The following is a 7,058-nucleotide window of genomic DNA, read 5'->3' as shown; positions in this document are numbered from 1 at the left end:
CACCGGCCTCTATATGGAGGTTTCCCGTCTTCCCCGCACTGTAATCTTCTATCACGTCAGATCTCAGCTCTGATTCACACACAGAAGTTTGAAGCTTTTATAAATGGTTTTTTTCGTCTTCACAAACACCGCACACAGAAATTATCTGATCCCAAAGTCTCCATGTACAGTGATTTATGGGATTTATTTCTGGCCTTAGGCCTTTCTATTTTGCAAGAAATACACCAGAAAAAAACAGATATTAAAATGTTTCTAAAAAAAAATTGGCTCCAACAATTCTTGCAAAAAGAAAAAAAACATGGAAAAAGCAGAAGACACATTTTATTTTTTTCACACAATAAACAATTGTTTTGTTTTTTTTAATTAACTCTTTTGGGCCCCTGAACATAGATATACACCGCAGGGATGGCACAGGGGCGGCTGCAACAAGAATCCTGGCAGTTTAACCACTTGCTGCAAACATGGCATCGAAGAAGGTGTGACAGTGTTCGGCTGATTGTCCTCTGCCCCCAAGTACTCGATAGTATGTTGCGGTCTAGTTACTACGATAATTACAGGCCTAAAAATGGTGTCTGTGATAAAGAAACTTGGCACTCAACTTTTGAAGATATGAGGTAATTTTAATGCAGTCAAAACTGTAGTACAGTATCCAGACGTTTCGGTCAAACAGTGACCTTCATCAGTGTACTAACAATGGAAAGAAATAATGCAAACAAAATAAATAACGAAATCAAAAATCCATATACAGCTCTAACAAAAATTAAGAGACCACTGCAAAATGTTCAGTTTGTCTGATTTTTCTCTTTATAGGTATATTTTTGAGTAAAATGTAAATTGTTCTTTTATTCTATAAACTACTGACAACATGTCTCCGAAGTTCCAAGCAAGACATTTTGTATTTATTTTCAGAAAATGAGAAATGGTCAAAATAATTAAAAAAATGCACTGCTTGCACACCTCAAATAATGCAAAAAACTTCATAATCATAGAAACAACAATAATAATGTTTTAACTCAGGAAGAGTTCAGAAATCAATATTTTGTGGAATAACCATGATTTTTAATCACAGCTTTCATGCGCCTTGGCATGCTTTCCACCAGTCTTTCACGCTGCTTTTGGGTGACATTATGCCACTCCTGGTACAGAAATGTAAGCAGTTCTTCTTTGTTTGATGGCTTGTGAGTATCCATCTTCCTATTGATTAAATTCCAGAGGTTTTCAGTGGTGTTCAGGTCTGGAGATTGGGCTGGCCATGACAGGGTCTTGATGTGATGCTCCTTCATCCACACCTTGATTGACCTAGCTGTGTGGCATGGCGCATTGTCCTGCTGAAAAAAACAGTCCTCAGAGTTGGGGGAACATTGCCTGAGCAGAAGGAATCAACTGTTTTTCAAGGATAACCTTGGATATGGTTTGATTCATACGTCCTTCGCAAAGAATAACCTGCCCAATTCCAGCCTTGCTGAAGCATCCTAAGATCATCACCGATCCTCCACCAAATTTCACAGTGGGTGCAAGACACTGTGGCTTGTATGCCTCTCCAGGTCTCCATCTAACCCTTAGATGACCAGGTGTTGGGCAAAGCTGAAAATTAGACTCCTCAGAGAAGATTACCTTACTCCAGTCCTCTATCGTCCAATCCTTATGGTCTTTGGAAAGCTTCAGCCTGGCTCTCCTTTGCTTCTCATTGATGAAAGGCTGTTTCTAGCTTTAAATGACTTGAGTCCTTCCTCTAGGAGCCTGTTACAAACGGTTCTTGCCGTGCACTTCACCCCAGCTGCCATTTGTGATCCCTTTTGTAGGTCACTTGATGTCATCCTACGATTACTGAGTGACCATCGAATAAGATGACGGTCATCCTGGTCAGTGGAGAGTCGTTTTCGCCCTCTACCGGTCTGTAGCTTTGTTGTCCCCAATGTCTGCTGCTTGACCTTGTTGTAATGGACTGCCATCTTAGAGATTTTGAGGATGGAGGCAACACGACGCTCACTGTGTCCCTGTGCTAGTAAAGCCAGAATTGAGCCCTTCTTTTCCTCACTCAAGACTTTTCTTTTCAACTACTTTGGCATGGTTAAAAGTTATTTTTTCATTCCTATTACTTGTGGGATATTACTGGCACTTGTTTTGCCATCCAGCTTTTCCTATTGCAAGAGGATTGTGAACACCACAGCAGGTTTTTTTATACTTTCCTTCGTTAAATAAGTTTTGGTTCAGGTGATCGCCTAATCAGAAGAACATTAAGAAGAATGAGGCGTACTCTGGTTCGAATTCAACTGACACTGGAATGGAATGGCTGTCAGACATGTAGAGAAGTGGATTTTTATAAAATTGTGCAGTGGTCTCTTAATTTTTGCCAGAACTGTATATTAAACTTAGTGTATGTATGCATGTATATCAAGCCCCACACAAAAGAAAAAAGACGACTGTAAAAAGCCGCAGCCAGCTCACCAACCAGACCATCAGATGCGGTGCACGGAAGTTCATCCAGACCAAGACGTCCTGCAGTAGCAATCTCAAAAAAACATAGATACTCCAGCTCCAGCAAGATGGGTAAAAATAAAAAAAAAATCTTATATTTTATTGTAAATCCAACATGAAGATATAAAACAAATCCTTACAAAAGGTAGACTGTTATGATCCTAGTGGTAGAGGATCTCAGAACTTCCAGCTAAGTCTGCAATCACAAAAACCAGCTCATAGGGAAGTGGTAACTTGGCTGACCTCATATCTGATCCTAGCACAACAACTAGAAGTAGCCGGGGAACGTACCTACGTTGATTCTAGACGTCTCGCACCAGCCGGAGAACTAACTAACCCTTTCAGAGAAAATAAGACCTCACTTGCCTCCAGAGAAAAGACCCCAAAGTTGTAATACAAGCCCCCAACAAATAATAACGGTGAGGTAAGAAGAAAAGACAAACGTAAGAATGAACTAGATTTAGCAAAGAGAGGCCCACTAATTAATAGCAGAAAATAGGAAGAGAACTTATGCGGTCAGCAAAAACCCTATAAAAATATCCACGCTGAATATCCAAGAACCCCCGCACCGACTAACGGTGTGGGGGGAGAATATCAGCCCCCTAGAGCTTCCAGCAAAAACAGAAATCACATTTTGAACAAGCTGGACTAAAATGAGAGCAATGCAAATGAACAAAAATAAGAAAGCAGAACTTAGCTTATCTTGCAAAAACCAGGAGACCAGGAGTCAGGAGAAAACAGACATAGACTGATTACATCGATTCCAGGCACTAGACTGAGTATCCAGGAAGTTTAAATAGGAACACCCAAGGCCTAACGAACCAGGTGGGTACCAACCTGGGGAAAGGCAATCCAAGTGCCATACCGCTAGTGGTCACAAGAGGGAGCCAAAAAGTATAGTTCACAACAGTAGACCAAACAGGTGATTGTAAAAATGTGGCTACGCGTTTCAACCAAAATAGGTCTTACTCATGCCTATGCAGCCCCAGAGGTGAGTGCTATACATATAGCACACACAGACCTAGGACACACCCCTCGTGTCACATGATTATTTTGTAAGGTCCTGGAACCACATATATTCTAAAATAATTTCTACAATACTATACACAACACTTTAAAACATCAACAGTAATGATACATAATTTCATTTCTCCTGTTCATGCCAGCAGGGAAACGGGTATTTAGATTATAGATCCAAAAAGCCTCTCTTGTGAGCAGGTGTCTTTTTAGATCCCCTCCGCGATATGACAGATAAACTTTCTCAATGCCGTGCACTTTCAAAGTTGTTATGTCCCCATTATGATGCATACAAAAATGTTTTGACACCATAGACATATTCCTATTTGTCATATTGCGATTAGTAGCATCTCTAATATGTTCAGTTACACGTGTTTTTAGTTTTCGTGATGTACATCCTATATAGGAGATATGACATAATGTACAATCAATCTTGTAAACCACATTTTTAGTATGACAGTTAATTAAACTATTTATTTTGTATTCTTTGCTTCCTTCTGAGTTTTGGAAAATATTAGCCGGCTGTATATGTGCACATGTACTGCACGCAGTAGTACCGCACCCGAAAAAACCCTTACATTCTAACCAAGTCTTAGATTTAGCTTTAACTGGACCCGAACTCGGGGCAATAATGTCTCCAATAGTTTGTGCTCTCCTTGCTACCACACTTATTCCATCTTTTAAAATATCCAACAATGCATTATCTTCATATAGGATAGGTAGTCTCTTATTCATTATCCCTTTAATTTGATTAAACTGAGAGGAAAACTGCAAACAGACATATGGCTTTCCATCGTATTTTTTCTTTTTCTTTTTTGACACCTCACCATTATTAGACATTATCAAATCCTCTCTCTGTTTTTTATTCAGTATTTTTATGGCTCTGTTTAAAGTCCAGTTTGGGTATTTGCGAGTTTTAAGTTTATTACTGAGTTGATTGAATTCTCTTAACCTATCCTCCTCCCTACTGCAATTTCGTTTCAGCCTAGTGAGCTCACCCACAGGTATTGATTTAATGGTGTGGGCAGGATGACTACTCCCAGCGTGTATCAGCATATTACCACTAACTGGCTTTACATGTGTCTTACTCCTAACGCATTCCCCAACATGGCCATACAAATCCAAGTCCAGAAAGGAAATATTACAAAAATCATGAACAAAAGTGAATTTGACACCACAATCATTCGAGTTGATGTATTTTATAAATCCCGGTATGGCAGACACATCGCCCCTCCAGATGATGAGAGTGTCATCGATGTATCTGCCATACCAGGAGATACACTCAACAAAGGGATTATCGGCAGAATAAATAAATTTTTGCTCCCAATATGCCATAGTTAAATTGGCTAAAGATGGTGAGTATTTAGCCCCCATGGGGACTCCAGACTTCTGAACAAATATTTCATCCCCAAAAGAAAAAATATTGTTTTGCATTAGGAAATGTAAAACCTGTAATGAAAAATTGATCAAGTCCTCAGAATATTGTCCAAAATCTTTTAGATGAAATTCTATGGCTCTCATTGCTATGTCATGAGGTATACTAGTGTACAGAGATACGACATCGCAACTCAGCCAACTGTATTCCTGTCTCCATATCCTACCAGAGAGTATTTTCAAGACTGCCTTGGAATCTTTAATATATCCTGGCATTTTTATAACAAGGGGTTGTAATAGTGAGTCCATCCACTCACATAAATGTTCCAACATGGATCCAATACCCGATATAATAGGGCGCATAGCTGGTAAGCCGTCCCCTTTATGTAATTTTGGGAGACCATACATAATTGCTAGTTTAGGGGACTCCACATATAAATAATCCGCTTGTTTTTTGTTGATAACCGCTAGATTGACCCCCTCCTTAATTAACCCAGCAATTTTAGCATTAACCTCTCTGGTCGGATTATTTCTAAGTTTTTCATAGGTAGACATATCGGACAAGTTTAGAGTCCCCTAAACTACCAATTATGTATGGTCTCCCAAAATTACATAAAGGGGACGGCTTACCAGCTATGCACCCTATTATATCGGGTATTGGATCCATGTTGGAACATTTATGTGAGTGGATGGACTCAGTATTACAACCCCTTGTTATAAAAATGCCAGGATATATTAAAGATTCCAAGGCAGTCTTGAAAATACTCTCTGGTAGGATATGGAGACAGGAATACAGTTGGCTGAGTTGCGATGTCGTATCTCTGTACACTAGTATACCTCATGACATAGCAATGAGAGCCATAGAATTTCATCTAAAAGATTTTGGACAATATTCTGAGGACTTGATCAATTTTTCATTACAGGTTTTACATTTCCTCATGCAAAACAATATTTTTTCTTTTGGGGATGAAATATATGTTCAGAAGTCAGGAGTCCCCACTCTCATCATCTGGAGGGGCGATGTGTCTGCCATACCGGGATTTATAAAATACATCAACTCGAATGATTGTGGTATCAAATTCACTTTTGTTCATGATTTTTGTAATATTTCCTTTCTGGACTTGGATTTGTATGGCCATGTTGGGGAATGCGTTAGGAGTAAGACACATGTAAAGCCAGTTAGTGGTAATATGCTGATACACGCTGGGAGTAGTCATCCTGCCCACACCATTAAATCAATACCTGTGGGTGAGCTCACTAGGCTGAAACGAAATTGCAGTAGGGAGGAGGATATAGGGTAAGAGAATTCGATCAACTCAGTAATAAACTTAAAACTCGCAAATACCCAAACTGAACTTTCAACAGAGCGATAAAAATAGTGGATAAAAAACAGAGAGAGGATTTGATAATGTCTAATAATGGTGAGGTGTCAAAAAAGAAAAAGAAAAATACGATGGAAAGCCATATGTCTGTTTGCAGTTTTCCTCTCAGTTTAATCAAATTAAAGGGATAATTAATAAGAGACTACCTATCCTATATGAAGATAATACATTGTTGGATATTTTAAAAGATGGAATAAGTGTGGTAGCAAGGAGAGCACAAACTATTGGAGACATTATTGCCCCGAGTTCGGGTCCAGTTAAAGCTAAATCTAAGACTTGGTTAGAATGTAAGGGTTTTTTCGGGTGCGGTACTACTGCGTGCAGTACATGTGCACATATACAGCCCGGTAATATTTTCCAAAACTCAGAAGGAAGCAAAGAATACGAAATAAATAGTTTCATTAACTGTCATACTAAAAATGTGGTTTACAAGATTGATTGTACATTATGTCATATCTCCTATATAGGATGTACATCACGAAAACTAAAAACACGTGTAACTGAACATATCAGAGATGCTACTAATCGCAATATGACAAATAGGAATATGTCTATGGTGTCAAAACATTTTTGTATGCAACATAATGGGGACATAACAACTTTGAAAGTGCACGGCATTGAGAAAGTTTATCTGTCATATCGCGGAGGGGATCTAAAAAGACACCTGCTCACAAGAGAGGCTTTTTGGATCTATAATTTAAATACCCGTTTCCCTGCTGGCATGAACAGGAGAAATGAAATTATGTATCATTACTGTTGATGTTTTAAAGTGTTGTGTATAGTATTGTAGAAATTATTTTAGAATAT

Source organism: Ranitomeya variabilis, chromosome 4, assembly GCF_051348905.1.
Source record: "Ranitomeya variabilis isolate aRanVar5 chromosome 4, aRanVar5.hap1, whole genome shotgun sequence".
Classification (NCBI taxonomy): Eukaryota; Metazoa; Chordata; class Amphibia; order Anura; family Dendrobatidae; genus Ranitomeya; species Ranitomeya variabilis.
This window is presented reverse-complemented; position numbering follows the sequence as displayed.